The sequence below is a fragment of the Trachypithecus francoisi genome, unplaced genomic scaffold, assembly GCF_009764315.1.
Source record: "Trachypithecus francoisi isolate TF-2019V2 unplaced genomic scaffold, Tfra_2.0 Lachesis_group12, whole genome shotgun sequence".
Classification (NCBI taxonomy): Eukaryota; Metazoa; Chordata; class Mammalia; order Primates; family Cercopithecidae; genus Trachypithecus; species Trachypithecus francoisi.
In genome coordinates, this window is record NW_022681457.1 from 45,018,108 (window position 1) to 45,034,519 (window position 16,412).

Genomic DNA, 16,412 nt, shown 5'->3' on the forward strand with positions numbered 1-16,412 from the left:
ATGGAGTGGCTCTTTGAAGTTCAGAGGCACAGATAGCCTATAATAAGTGAGGTAAAATGCCAGAATTACATTGACTGAGAGTTGAGAAAGAGAATAGAAGATTTACACATGTGGACCTCTAGGAACAGGCACTATGCCCACAGATCTTTGTGTCTTAAATCAATGCTCACTAGAGCGCTCACTACAGAAGACCTGCTGGAAAACCAACTGGACAGAATGATTCAGCCAGTACATGTAAGCCAGCTTCTGTCATTAGCCGTGTTGATGCTTGCACAACGGGCCTGTGAACAGAATAAATATGGTGGAAGGAGGCTATCTGTGAACCCAAGCGCTTGCCCTTCCTTTCGCTAAGCCTGATGAACATCAGAGACCGTCACTGAGTCTTTAATAGTACCTTTAAGGGAACCATTTCTTAAAGACAACAACCAGTCCTTTGGTAGCAAGTTAATTACTTCAAAACTTATGGAGAAAGCAACCTAGACCAGTAAAAGTGTAGTTTGAGAATGAGGGTATCCAAAATATTAGTAGAAGAAGGAAATAATGAGCCCTTATTATTGCCTTGGGATGAAATGCAGCAATAGGAAGTGTACCAAACTTTCTGCACTAACCCTCCTACTGTGGAATATGAAGCTCAGATTACAGAGAGTCCTAAGTGCCAGAACAAGAAATCGGTATTTTATTTCTGGATGAATTAAAAAAAATACAGATGATAAGACAATCAGATGTGCAATTTGTATTGATAAACTTCACCCCCCAAAAGAGGTATTACAAAACACACACACATGTACAACAAACATAAGTACATGCATGATAAGCATAAGTACATACACACACACAAATGTATGATGGAATGTCAGAGACTAAAATTTAATGAATCAATGTATAAGGTAACCTTTCCTGAATGATAGCAATAATCAAATTTTTTTCTATCTTAAATTTCCTGGAGTATAATAAAATTTACAAATTTTGGGCTCCTGGCTAAAATAATCCTATGAAAATAATGTTAACATATTTTGAATGCTTACTATAATCTAGACTCAGTGCTAACACATTAATAACATTATCATTTGCAGTACCACAAACGTTTCTGTGAGTTAAATAATACTATTTCTATTTTACAGAGAAGAGAACAAAGGCTTAGAGAGGTTAAGGTTTGTGCAAGATCAGTTAGGAAGAAGCAAAGTTACAGATTCAACTCAAGTTCTATTTAACTCTGAAATTCATGCTTTTAACAATGGTGCCACATTAGTCGTCAACACTTTTCCCAAAAGAAGTGGGGGAAAAACACAGCAGGTTGATAATTTTACTCTAATTTTCTATGTTATCTTTTGAAGTGGCAAGACTCAGACTATGAGCACTGGTACTCTGATCTGAAAAGGGTCACAAAGGGAAAGACTTATTTCTGTTATCCTATCTACAGTGTTGCAGGTAATTGCCAATAATCCAAACTGAAGTTCTTGGCTGCTGCAGCTTATATTAATGATTAAATGAAGTATAATAAACACAAATTTAGTAGTCTATAGTGTTTGAGGGATAATGAAAGATATTATATTGCTTGTAAAGCAAAGGATCTGCAACACAATATTGCAAACCAAAAATGTTAATTTATTTTTATGAAGAGGTTTAGGCTTAGAAGTAGGAAAATGTTTCAACGAACCATAGGAGAGTTCATTTACAATAAGAGAACTGTCAAGTTTATAGTTAGGCTGCCTATATAATGTAAATCAAGAGTTGAGAAATATTTTGTTTTAAGTTGCTTTTTAAGTCTGTTGAACTCCTGTTGGTTTACACACAAGATTTATGCCAACATGTTCTTTCCATCTCCATTTTCCGTGAAAGGAATATTAATCTTTGATTACCTCCATAATCATGGAAGAAGGAATAGTTTTCTGGGGTATGCAGCTAATCTTTGATTATTCATCCTACCAACAAACACATTTCTACATTTTAAAAGTCTTGCATTTACCTTATGTTAGAACTACAGAGAGCAGAGAGACATGGACTCTGCAGGATATTGGTAGTGGTCAACCATATTCAGATAAGGTGTCTTATCTTCTCTGTTGTCTACTTCTCAAATCTAGGACCATCATATGCAATTCAGGTTGATCAAATTTCCGTCAGGTCTAGTTTTTCTCCTATTATCCCTCAAACAAAAGTCAATCATTGCCTAATTTTCTTTGTTTTGTAAAAACTTATTGTATTATTGGCAACTATTTAAGTAAAAAAGCGTACAACAATAATTCATTTGAATCTGATTGCAGTCTATTCTCTCCAAGACTGGTTGGTACTTCTAACCAAGAAGCATAGTTCATATACTCTTAACCATAGAGAAATTGTCTTATTTAAAGCATGATGGTAGCTTTACACAATAAATATTTGTTTTTCAGTCATGTACATTCCAATTCTGGTAGTGGTTTTTTCTAGACTTTTGTAATCCAAATGCTACTTGTGATTGTGATCCCAATAGCTTAGGGATCAGCTTAGGGATCAGAGTGCTCCCGTCAATTAGAACAATACAAATAATGTGATACAGAGAAATCTTGGAGGGCATGTATTTTAGCTAGAAAGACCATTTTAAATAGACCATATTTGAGCTTTAAGAAAGAAAGATTTATCCCCTGACCTCCTTTCCCAAAATGGAAGAGAGAGACTTTCATTTTCATCTCTGATGTGTAAAGAGTGTGGAAGTTGTCACTCTTGTCCTTACAGTAACAACAAAAAAGATGATCAAACTGAAAAATCAACAACTTGTTTTGAACCCGTAGAAACTTGAGGTTGCAAAGCAAAATACCCTAAATCTGGAGACGTATGAATCCAGACAGTAAGAGCCAAGATTTGTCAACCTGAAGTGGAAGTCTCTGGGGCCATCAATTGGTATAAACATTTATATGGCAATTTTAACAATTTGCTGGAGTCTGTGTGAACTAGCTTCAGAGTGAGAAACTATTGGAGTCCACAGTATTGGCAGAAAACACTTCTGTAGATTTTACCACTGGAAAACCAGCCCCTTCTTCCTGATCCCCAGATTCTCACAGTGCAGATTCAAGAAAATACCCTTCTACCATTAGCAGCAAAAGAAGACTACTCATCGTGAAATATACCTAGAGATTTCTCCATAACAAAGGCCTGCTATCAAGTGGGAGCAGGGGACAAAACTGGTAAATAATGATGTACTTGATTAGCCAATTGTATTCCTCTCTCTTTATAGTATGCTAATCTTTTTTTAGATTCATGGGACCTTGTATTTTACTATGCCATATTCAAAAAGGAACTCATGAAACTTCTTCACCAAGCTATGAACTTTGATGTTCATAATAGAAAGATACTAGTAAACACATGAAGAAACTATTTGGAAAACAACAACAGCAGTGCCATATAGAAACTTCAGTGTGATGGATATAACTAAAATCGGTGAATTTTTAAAAGTAATGGAAGAATTTATAAAATGAATTTTGATAAATGTTTGGAAGAGTAAGGAGTCTGTCTTCTATAGGAAAAAAAAAAAAGCAAGCATTTATATAATTCCGTTTCCAAAGTTCCTAATCTAATCATGAACTTCAGTAACATTTCTCATTTAGTAGTAGAGGGGACAATTAATCAATTAGTTGAATTTTAAAAAATAAAAGTACTAGATTGCTGAAATGTATTTTCAATTTTTTTTTCAAATCTAAGTGAAAGGAAACCTGTCTGAAAATGATTACATAGCATTATATTTTAAAAGTGAAATATTAGAAAACATACTTATTGCCAAATGCTTGAAATGAGGATTCTCTTCTCAAATTCATTCTTAAAGTAATAGGATATTAACATTATGAGCTTTTTGGGGAAACTTCAATATAATAACACTTCAAGGTCATTATATTCAATAAGTGAAATAGGATCTGAAAAGTGAAATCAGAAAACCTCATTGTCAATTAAATAATCTTAAAGCCTAAGGATCAATCTTAGTCTGGGAGTCAAATTCAAAAAACTACAGCAATTCAATCAAAGAAAATCTATAGAGTTTTCAGATTCTGCGGGCAAGGAAGCCAACGTTTGGATCACAAATGCTGTCTAATGAGTCTGTATCAGGGATGTGTCAAGCCAGGTAAAAAAATCTTACTGGTCCACATTAAATACACTCTCTAAAATACACACGCATACACGTGTGCGCACGCAGTGAAGACAACATTCATTTACCAAAAATCTTTATGTTATGGGGCTTATGCCCGTGATTACCAAGTATTTTCTTAGCAATTTTGTGAATTGCTGTAAGTCAGAGGTCAGCATCCTTTTTCTGTAAAGCTTTGTGGACCATGTGCCTGTGGTTTCTGTCAAAGTAGCCATAGACAATACATGAACAAGCAAAGTGTGTCTGTGACAATAAAGCTTTTATTTATAGACACTGAAATTTGAATTTTATGTAATTCTCATGTTTTATAAAATATTTTTTTCTTTTGACTTTTTTCAACTTTTAACAAATATACAAACCATTCTTAGTGTGACAGCCACACGAAAGCTGGAGTTGGGCCAGATTTGACAAGCAGAGAAATTTTGTAGACCACTACACTCTACGACCTTTCTTATCAGAGCTGTGTGTGTGTGTGTGTGTGTGTGTGTGTGTGTGTATGACCACTGTAAGGCACTATATTGCTATGGTTGCTATTGTCCTGTATTCACCGTCCATTGATTTTAGACTCTTTTATGTGGATGAGCAAGATTCAGTTATTTGGCACCAATAAGAAGAGAAATAGGAGGAGTTTACTGTATGAGCCCACGAATGGTTCATTCCCTGCTCCAATATTGTCTTTTCTCTCATACAGAAAACTCTTAAACCAAGACCTCACTTGAGAAACAAATATATATTGCTAACCTGGAAGAGTTAGAAGGAAGTGTCTTTTAGCATTATTCTTTAGTGTTACAGTTGCCACAGAATATTTCACTTCTCTTTTTTTTCTGATGTTGCCTCTGATGTCTGGCATAGAATGAGAGGTTTCTACATAAGACCCAGGAGACGTATCAGAGACTTAGACCTGATTGAGTTGACTTAATCAAAGTGTCTGGTTATCCAGATTCACATACATGGGAACTTTTTAAGTGCATAAAAGTAAGCCTCATTTGATACTTTAACCTAAAATGCCATTGTTAAATTGTGTGTTTTTTTATTAAGTACTTTACTAAAAATAAGGTTCAGAAATGCTCTTCACTTCCTTGAAATTATCACTGCCTTCTTCTGAATTGTGACAGCGGTCCCTCTAGGGATATGTGGTAAAATTATCAAGTTTTTACATAGAATGAAAATCTGACCCATAAGGGGTGCACACATGCTTTGTGATGCATGGGAAATCTAGTGTTAATTAGAGCTCATTTTTCAACTCCTTCTAGGATTCCTAGATACTAAAGTAACAATGATACAAATAACATCATTTAACATAAACATAATGTTTTATTTGGATTGTAGTTGGCAACAATATACCTTACAATATTAAAATGTTTACATGTTTACAGGGGTGGGGGGAAATATGAGAAAGAAGGAGACTATAACTAGGAAAAATAATTTTAAAATGTGCACTCCTGTGGGACAAAAGGTAATGAGATTTCCTGTGATAGATTGTATTATTGCTAAGAAAATAAAGTTTGCTATCCCTTCCTGGGAATACTATACATTCCATTTCCATTTATGTCAGGCTAGGCCACAAAACTTACTTTGCCCATGAAAGGTTAGAATCTGAGAAGATGTAAGAATCAATGCATGGATAACAAAACATTTTTTTTTCCTTTTCCTGCTAAGATGACAAGCAATAGTAGCCAGAATCCTGGAGTGAATAGACATGAGCAGAGCTGCATTTTCTTCTCCACTGACAGGTCATGTGGGTAAGAAATGAACCTACTTTTGTTGTAAGCCAATACAATTTTGGGGTTGTTACTGCAGACTAACTTACCCTTTACTTACTGATAGACTTTCTACAAGGTGCAACGGGTGTCATCCCTGCTTTTTAAAGCAGCAACTAGATGACTCAATGTTCTAAATACTACATAAGGGGTTTTTTTAAAGGGATCCCTTGGTTAAACAGTTAATAGTATCCACACCCTACAAGGGTACAGTCAACAGTTTCTTTAGTTGAGGCTAGAAAATCTTGGCTACAATGGACAAATAAGGTCTGTCCTGTCCATGTGACAATGTAAAGTTGTAACAATAGAGAAAACAATATACACTAGAGAATGAAAAGTGCATATAGCTAAATGATCAAGGTATCTAAAACATAATCATATAAACTAGAACATGATGTAGCAAGGTTCAGATATTAATTTTTTATTTTCCTCACTAAACAATTTATGATGTTTTTGTTTGGTTAGCTTTTTATTTGTTATTACAGCTTGGGTTTATCCCACTCTTTCATTGTTTGGGTTCTGTAGATGTTCTTCATGATGTTGTATACCATTTTTTTCTATAAGTTTCTATTCCAATATATAACTTTTTTTTCTTTGTGGAAAATTCTGCATCTTTCTGTTTAGAATTGCTCAAAGTGAACTTTAAATTTAATGATTATCATCTATATTGAAGGTTGTTTTCTTTTCAAATGTTCTTAAAATTACCAGATGCTGGTTCTTGTCACTAAGAAATAGCTTCTCTTGTCATGAAGTATAGCCCTGCTTAATAATAAAAGTGATGATGATAACAATGATGATAATGACTGCCATTTATTTTGACCCACCATCTCAGGAGGTAGAAAATATTTGGTATTTTATAAACATTATCTCATTTAGGCCTCACAAAATCATACAAAATAGTTGCTATTTTCACTTTAAGTAAACTGACATGAAAATTTGCTTGCCTAATGTCCCAAAACAAGTTTCAAAGTCCCTTGTTCTTCTGCTAAGCTACATTATCTTCTCATACTATTCTGTGCATCTGTCAGTCCTCTATCTCTCTATTGCATCCTGTGCTTTAGCAATGGAAAATCTCTAATGAGAATGCTTCTTTAAAGCAAAATGTAATTATTGCTTGGCATCTGAGTGGAAAAAGATTACTTCTATTGAGTAGTAATATGCTCATCGAGATAAGACCATTAAACACCTTCCTGATTATATCAACCTTAATTTTATTATGTCATGCCCAGTATAATACAAGAGGAACCACACTCATCAACAGGCTTAGAGAAATGATGAAGAAGCGGGAATAAAGCCAGCCAGGGTTAAGGTCTGGCCTCCAGGGAGAGGTAGCAACTCAGCTCTCTCTTAGTCAGCTGTTTTTAATAGGATTATTTCTGATGGGTGGTGTAGAGGATCTGTAAGCAAAGTGAGATGAGTAATAGAGCAATACTTCTATCATCATTAAACTGGGTTGAAGGAAATCCCAAGCTATTGGCTAATGTTATGTAGATCAGGGTCTAATTTGTTGAGAAAGGGGGAAAAATATATGCCAGAAGAGGTGAGGCTCCAACCAAAAGAATAGAGCAGAGCCCCAGGGGCAGCAGCATAAATTGAACATCACTTAGTACAACATAGGGTTATTGATGACAAATAAAGCTCAGTAGACATGTGAAAGCCAAATGACCCACACTCTGTGCACCCACCAGGATGAGAACTATTAGACTAACTTCAGGTCATGAATGACTCCTGAAATCATTGGTTGGCAGAGATTCAGGGTTTATGGTGGGATGTAACTATTGGATAAAGATTTTGATTAGAAATCCCAGATCTGCCTTTCACACACTGTGATCATGGGCAAGTTACTTAATTACTCTAGGTCTCAATTTCCTCAATTGCAAAATGGTGGTAATATTAGTACACACTTCATGAATTTCTTCTTTTTATTATTGTATAATAAACTGTCTGCTATTGAGTAAAGAAAAAAATACTAATGGATAGCAATTGGTTCAAATTACTTGCACTAACCCTTTAAACACTAAGAAACTCTGTAGAAGTTAAATTACTAGAGGGCATTTCCTGGAACTACAATGAGCTCAGAGGAGCCATTAGAATTCTTTTTCTAACCCTCTATTCCCACCATCACCACTACAGTTAAATCCAATATTACCAAGTGTCAATTGGATATATTTACATACATAGTGTGCCTTAAATAACCTTACTCTCATACTTGCATCTCCTTTCACTGGTCTAATATTGTTCATAGGAACACATGCTCATATGCATCAAGGTTTAGAACCACTATTTCTTCGACTTCTATGTCTAATTTATTTCCAAGTCTTACTCATTCTACATCTATATTATTTCTCATATCTTTTCTCTTTTGTTTATTTAACTATTGGGCCCCCTAATTACCATTTGGGTAGTCTGTTATAACACGTTATTTGTTTGACTTCTTTTTATCTAAATTACTTCCCTATGATCCATCCTGTGTGCCATCTTTATCTTATAAAAGCACATATAATCAAGCATTTCCCTTACCTAAACATTATCAATAGTTCTTCATTTCCTGTTGAATAAAGTATGTGTGCTCCCCTGGCATTCATGGTCTTTCTTAAATTGGCCTCAATATATGGTTCATTCTAATCTTATTCTTATTACTCTCTTTCTTGCATTTTATTTCTGGGCTAACTATTCTATGTATTTTGAACACAGTTTCTCATGCATTTTTACCTTTCACTTTATTCATGCTGTTTTTTTCTCTCACCAAATGTGAAATATTCATAAAATCTTGTTCATTCTTTAAAATTCAATTGAAATACTTTTATTACTATATTTCTTAATGGCCCTCATTGCTTTTACTTTGAATTATAGCTGAGTATATTGTATAGATTGAATTGTGTCCTCATCTATTTCCCCAATTCATGTGTTGAAGCCCTAGCCCCCAGTGTGACTATATCTGGAGACAGGGTCTTTAGGAGATAATTTAGATTAAATGAGAAATGAGATTATCTGATAGGACTGTTGCCTTATAGGAAGGGAAAGATCTCTCTCCCTCTCGATCTCTCTCTCTCTCTCTCTCTCTCTCTCTCTCTCTCTCTATGTCTCTCTGCTATATGAGAACACGGTAAGAAGGCAGCTATCTGCAAGCCAAGGAGAGAGCCCTCACCAGAAACTGAATCCTACCAGAATCATTAACTTGAATTTTCCAGCCTCCACACTGTGAGGAATTTTGTTGTCTAAACCACCCAGCATATGGTATTTTGTTATGGCAGCCCACGCAGACTCATACACATGTCCATGGCCTAATAACTTAAACTGTAAGCTCCTTAACGAGAATTCCTGCACCTTAATAAGCTTTGTGTTTTTCAATTTGTATATCATAATTTACTGTACAAAATTGTGTTTGATAAATGTTAAATTAATAAAAAATGAATAAAGAAATACATAAATCCAGGACATGGAAAATGAAATGCCTTCTGAAAAAAATGGGTAATTACAGGAAGAAATGCTTCAAGGATGATTTTTTTAGGCCACAGCTGCATATTGTTTTATTTACTGGCTTGAGTATTTATCACATAAACTATTCTCCGCATTTAGGAATAGTTTTAAATAATTATGTAAAAGCACACATTGTTTTGTTTTTTATCTGATAGAAATCCTTTCCTTTCCAGACACCCACACACTGAGGATGAAAAGTCTTACAAAACTGAAGATCAAAACTTCAACAATTTCAGAGGAAATTCAAAACTTTTCAGGGAAACAAGTGCAGTTTCTCTGCAGCTACATTTTTTCCAAGTATATATCAGTATTTGTGATCTGGATAGTTGGAGCGTTTTTGTTTGGAAAACACTGAAGTTATTATGAATTTAGGAATGAGGAGGAAGGAAGTGTGTTGAATTAGCATATGCATGTTAACATCTGCTGGAGAGACTACTGAGAATGCTCAAAATATCGCACCCTTCAAGGGTGAAGGAAAGGAAAGGAAATGAAAGAAAATGGAGATGTAGGAAAAGGAGAAATGCAAGCCTTGAATCATCTATAGCTTTTTGAAGCAAAGTTCTGTATTTTTCTCAGTTGTTCTCTACAGAGCTAACCTCACTACTTGAATTCAACAAATCCCAAATAACAATAATTATAATACTATCATTTGTTATTATGTAGTTTGTCTTCAAGATATAGTCAACCTAAACACAATAATTAGGGGAATATCAGCAACTTTATATTTAAGTATTTCCATATTTAAAGAACACAAATGACATGGCTAAGGTAATCACTGCTAACCATTACCATCACCATTTATCTCAAAGAGAAGAAAGACCTATCTTAGTTTGTGCAGCTATAACAGAATACCACCAATTAGGTGATTTACAGAGATCAGAAATTTATTTATCACAGTTCTGGAGGCTGGGAAGTCCAAGATCAGGGCACTGGCATTAGTATCTGGTAAGGGGCCCATTCCCTCCTTCTCAGATGATGCCTTGTGACTGTGTCCTGCAGCGGAGGCAAATGCTGTGTCCTTACATGGTAGAGGATGGAAGGGCAAGAGAGAGGGGCAGACTTTCTGTGAATTCTCATTTATAAGGACACTAATGATTTCATGGAGGCTCTCATTCACTTCCCCAAAGGTTAGACCTCTTAATACCACTACAGTGAGGATTGACTTTCAACAAGAATTTTGAAGACACAAATTCAAACCATAGCAAGTCCTCTGTAATTTCACACAGTGTAAGAATCTTTGACATAGGGCTATAGGACAAAGAAAGCTATTGGTTCTGCTACCTTTTGACACACTAGGAAAAAGTGTATTGTTATTTGAGTGTTACATTTAAAGAAACTACTACTGAGAAGTGCTCTTTCACAGCCTCATTTATTTGTGAAATGATTATTTATTAAGCTTTTGCAATATGCAGGGCATAAGACAGCAGATAAGACAGGTAAGCTTTTTACCTTCATGCAGCTTACATTTAAATAAGAAAAAGAGAAAGGAAGGAAGAAAGAGAGGAGATATTTGGAGATTGTGATACATACTGTCAAGCAAATCAACAGTGAATATGATAGAGTGTTATTGCAATGGTTGAGAGCCAAGGTTCTACTATAGAAAGAGTGGTCAGAGAAGTCAAGAGTATCGTTTGGGACCTAAAGTGTGAGGAGTAGCCAGCCAGGCCCAGGGCAAGAGTAGGGGAAAAAACATTGCAGACAGAGAAAAACAAATTAGAGACTCTGTAAAAGGAAATATGCTGGAATGTATGACATGAAAGGAGGCCAGTGTGGCTGTAGCCTGCAGAAAAAGGCTGACAGTGACATGAGACAGGGCTGGAGAGGTAGGGAGGAGGTAGCATGTGTAAGACCTTAGAGGTCCAAGAGTTAGGTTGATTTTTTTCCTGAGTTCAATGGAAAATGACGTAACTACGTTAAGCAAGGTAAAAATCATTATAACCACTCTAGTTGCTGTGAAGGGAATGGAATAGAAGCAGAAAAGAGTGAACATATGAATACAGAGGCTTTTGCAGTAATTCAGCAGCAAGATGATGAGGGTTTAGGATTCAAGCTAGAGATGAAGAAAATGAAATGATTTAAGACATTTTATAGACATACAAGTAACAGCAATTGCTGATGGATTATACAGAGTGCAGAGGTGAAGAAGAGACAGAAATTAAGCATATCTCTTAGGGTTTTAGTTGAAAGAATTAGGTGTATGATGGCCCCACTTTCTGAGATAGGAAAGACTAGGGATTAATTTTTATTGTCCTCCTAAATATGTGAAGCTTAATATCCATTAGCGAATGAGACATAAAGTCAGTAAGAAAATTAAGCTTTTGGTGCTACAAAACTCAAACTTAGAAGATAGATACAGGCTGAAGATACAAATTCAGAATTTTCTTAGATGGTTCTTCCATTTAATGACAGAATAGAGGCAGAAATGCTTGTCAAAAGCATTAAGGATAGCCAGTAAAGTAAAAATTCAAGAAAACAAAGGAATTATGGATCCCATAATTCCAAAAAGAGAACACTAAAAGTAGCATGTGGTCCAGTATGTCAACAATTGCCAAAAGCAGCATGCAATACAACAAAGAGGTTTCTATCAACTTGCAATTTATTTTGATTAGCCAGCATAATTGGAATATAAGTTCTAATTTAACACTTGGTTTTCTAGGATATCTAACTGGCTTTTTAAATTCCAATTCGAAATGATAGAATGCTGCAATTCTTACGAATTCATTTGTTCATTTGATGAATAATAGGTGTTACACTCTTTGCTAGACACTACTGGAAATACTTTGTCCTCTCCTAATTTTTTTGTTGCAACCAAAACTTCATCTCTATAATTTAAGACCAATCTGTTTTAGAATAGTCTAATTCCAAGTTATATCATAAATTCTAGACCAATTACTTTTAGATCCCAATTCCATTTAAATTTCCTTTTGCAATGATAAAAATTATCCTGGCCACCTACCATTTCCCAAGAGTGTAGCATTTCATAAACTTCTATTTCTCCTACCATTGATATGGCTATGAAATCACAATTAGACTGGAACAGACTTAGGAAAATAGAATCATTAAATTAGAGCTTAATGAAAGTCAGGCGATTTTTTCTCACCTAAATGCGTAACGGAAAGGAGCTTCCCTGAAAGAAGAAAAAGACAGGTGATCATATGAAAACATAAAGCAACAACCAAAAACAAAACAAAAAAAACTAATGACCTGATTAGACATGTTATTCTAATTTCTTTTTTTAGTGGTTTCATTTTTCCATCATTTTTTTCATGGAGATTAGGAGATTGGACTAAGGCCATTGCAGAGAAACAACAGTAGAATCTCCTATGGTGGCATTGAGCCAAACATCTCATATTATGAGTTTTGGCACAAGGTGTTACTTTGAAAGTGCAGACCTGTTTCTATGTATATCAGGCAAATCCACACTGCATTCTTTATAAGGCATGGTCTTTATTAGTGCTTGGTCTTTTACATTATACATGGTTCACATATTGGCACAGCTTTTCAAGGGTTTTACTAAGCACAATTCTACATGTTATTTGCAGGCATGGTGTTTATTAGTGACATAATTATCCATCCAGACCCAAATTATAGAAATTGGAAATTTTAAAGTTCTGCGTTTTACACATTATGAAAAGAAAAAAAAAAGATCCTCTGGTGGCCTGTTCGTGAAAATGTTATGCATATGATATATTGATCTTTAGTTCAAAAATACTTACTGTGCAGATCTTAATAGAAAATCTAGAGTTTTACCTTCATGGTGATATTTGTCACTTAACTGGGTGAGAAAAATAATATGAACGCATTCTCACATGGGGGTCATAGTACAATAACTGAAGGAGACACAGAAGAGGCCAATAAAAGAGAAAAATCCCATATGATGAACTGTTCAGATGTGTCAGTGGGAAAGAATAAGTTCTTTAAATGCTTATTTTAGTATTGTTGCTATTTTGTTATTAATATTAATAAATATTAATATTTAAGTTGAGGCTACTTTTGGAAATCAATAACTTGATTTTCATTATCATTTTAAAGAACATAAGGCCATTTATTGATTTAAGGTGACTCAATTTAAGTTTGGGCCTTCCTTCCTTGTCCCTTTAGCCTTAATGAGTGATACCAGGATAAATAGGATTACATAGCATTGCCTCAAAGTAAAAAGAACAGGTGGAGGCTGTGGTTGTGTTTTCTTCTTTTCTCTCCCAAGAGCAGTTTGAACTTCTGCTTGTTAGCAAATTACAGACTCTTGTATTTGTTTTCCAAAATAGAAATGGAAAACTGAGATAAAAAGAATAACAACAAAACACCCAATACCACTATTACCAACACCAACACAAGCTTACTTTCTATCATCGATTGGCTGTTTTCAAAGAGAAAGATGAAAATCCCACCATTTTAATGTGTGAGGATCCTCCTCAATGGTTTAGGGTGAGAACTAGAGATCTTAAAATCTTTTATTTTTGTCTTTGTAAAGAATTCTGTTATTAATAAAACAAATTATTTTTTATGTTGTTTGCTCTACTGCCATTTTATGGGCACTATTGCTTGTTTCTGGGCAGAGGTTTAGTTGATTGTCTTAAAAACAGTGGGCTGGAGCAGTAGTTCCTAAATTTTAATGCGCATATGAATCACTTGGGAATGTTGTTAAAATGTAGATTCCAACTTGGTTGGTATAGGATGGAGCCTGAGATTCTGCACTTCTACCAAGTCCCAAGGTAGTAAGATACTGCTGGCCCATGGACCATGCTTTGAGTAGCAAGGGGCTGGAAAACCAGAGGGAGACACCTCTGACTTATCTTTCTGAGTAAGACACATATATAGTGTATCCATAGAAAGAAAGTTTTAAAATTCCTTTTTTTAGGTTTAAATATAATGGAACTTATTCTGTGGTTTTATCTGGATTAGTCAAAAACTTTAATGAGAAATGTAGGTTCCAGAATATGATACATGGAATGGACTAACATGATATTCCTTTTCCTTGTATAAATTTTATATTGCCAAGAGTAATCACAAGTTTGTAGTTGTTCCTAGATTAAATTCATTTTTTTAAAGTAGGAAAGCTTTTGGCTATGTCTGTGCCTAAATTGCTCTAATTTGTGGTGTCTGTATTAACCAATAGCATTCCTGTTACAAGACATGTATTTTGAGGCTTCCCAAAGGATTAACCTGATCACATAACAAGAGTGTAAAAACTTGTGGCTGACCACTGATCCTTTTAACATCGATCTAACTCCTTTGGCAAGTTAGAAGCAAAAGAAGTAAGCCAGTGGTTTTCTACAAAAGTTGAATTAGTTGTAGCCATGGTGGGGATCAGAATCATTTGGAGAACTTTTAAAAATTATACAATTCTCCCTCCCCAACTCACATGACTTTTCAAATATTAAGATCTCGTGGTGGGAACATGGCTATTTTAATTTGAAAAAAATGACCCAGGTGGTTCCGATTTGCCTCCTCCATCCCGCCCAAATTAAGAACTGCTGAAATAAATTAATGACATACTTTTAGTCTCACCTTTCATTCCGAATTTTAAAGTCAAAGCCATAAAATGTCTAAACTGTTTTGTGTACTTTTATTTTTTCAAACAGTTATATAATACTAAAGGTTCTGAGTTAAAATATTCTCACAAGACCAAGTTGCTACAGCAAACTTACATGGCGGCATATTCCATTGCACAGGCCAGGGGTTCTCAATCCTGGCTGTAACCCTGGAATAACATGGGAAATGTTTTAAAACACCAAGGCATAAGCCCCACCCCAGACCAATTAAGTCAAACTCTGTAGTCATGCAGTCTGACATCATTATTTTTAAAGCTCCCCAGGTAATTCTTACATGCAGTCAGTGTTGAGAACCACTGATATGGGCCAAAGACCCAGAAATCCTTTGTCTATAGAGCCATCTAGAATAAGTTCTTTTTATGTTAAGTAAAATATTGAGTTTCAGAATATTCAATCAATGACAGGAACTTCCATTCTTCTCATGGAATTATTCAAGACTTTTTTATTCCTGAGTATATGGGATCCTTTGGAATATTAAGAAACAGATCATCGGCCGGGCGCGGTCGCTCAAGTCTGTAATCCCAGCACTTTGGGAGGCCGAGACGGGCGGATCACGAGGTCAGGAGATCGAGACCATCCTGGCTAACACGGCGAAACCCCGTCTCTACTAAAAAATACAAAAAATCTAGCCGGGCGAGGTGGTGGGCGCCTGTAGTCCCACCTACTCCGGAGGCTGAGGCAGGAGAATAGCGTGAACCCGGGAGGCAGAGCTTGCAGTGAGCTGAGATCCGGCCACTGCACTCCAGCCTGGGCGACAGAGTGAGACTCCGTCTCAAAAAAAGAAACAGATCATCATACATTTTACCTTTTCTGAAAATAAGCGGCAATTATAATATCAAGCAATATATATTCATTAATCTCAATATATGCCTCAAGGTATGTAGAAGTGAATGAATTCAGTTTAATAAATTTAGTGCTAATGGTATTTGAGTATATAGTATGTACATTATTAGGTCCTTTCACTTAAGGATCTGCACGTTTTATTGTTTGTTTTGTTTGCAATCCAACTATGTTAAAAAAATAAACAAAACCCAAAAATATCTTACAGAGGAAATTAATCCCTTGAGGACAGTGAAGAAATAACTTTGAGATCACCTTCCCATCCTTCTGATTTCTTCAATGAAAGCTTAAATGGATTTTTAAAAAATATATAGTTTAGATTACGTGAAGTGAAATTCACCCTTTTTAGTGTGCAGTACTGAGAGGTAATTCTCCATGGGTCACTCACATCTTTGCATTTGTTGTGAGCAGAGGCACCCACTGTCCTTTCTTCTGGACTATCTTTTAAGGATGTTTGTTTAGCAAGTAGCCTTGGAAGATTGTTCCCCACTGAAATAAGCAGGCATTTTATGAGTCACTAAGTAAAGTTTCCTGAGACTATATGGTCAGATGATTTTTTGTTTTGTTTTGTTTTGTTGGAGATGAAGTCTCACTCTGTCCTCCAGGCTGGAGTTCAGTGGCGCGATCTCGGCTCACTGCAACCTCCACATATGCACAGATTCTTAATGT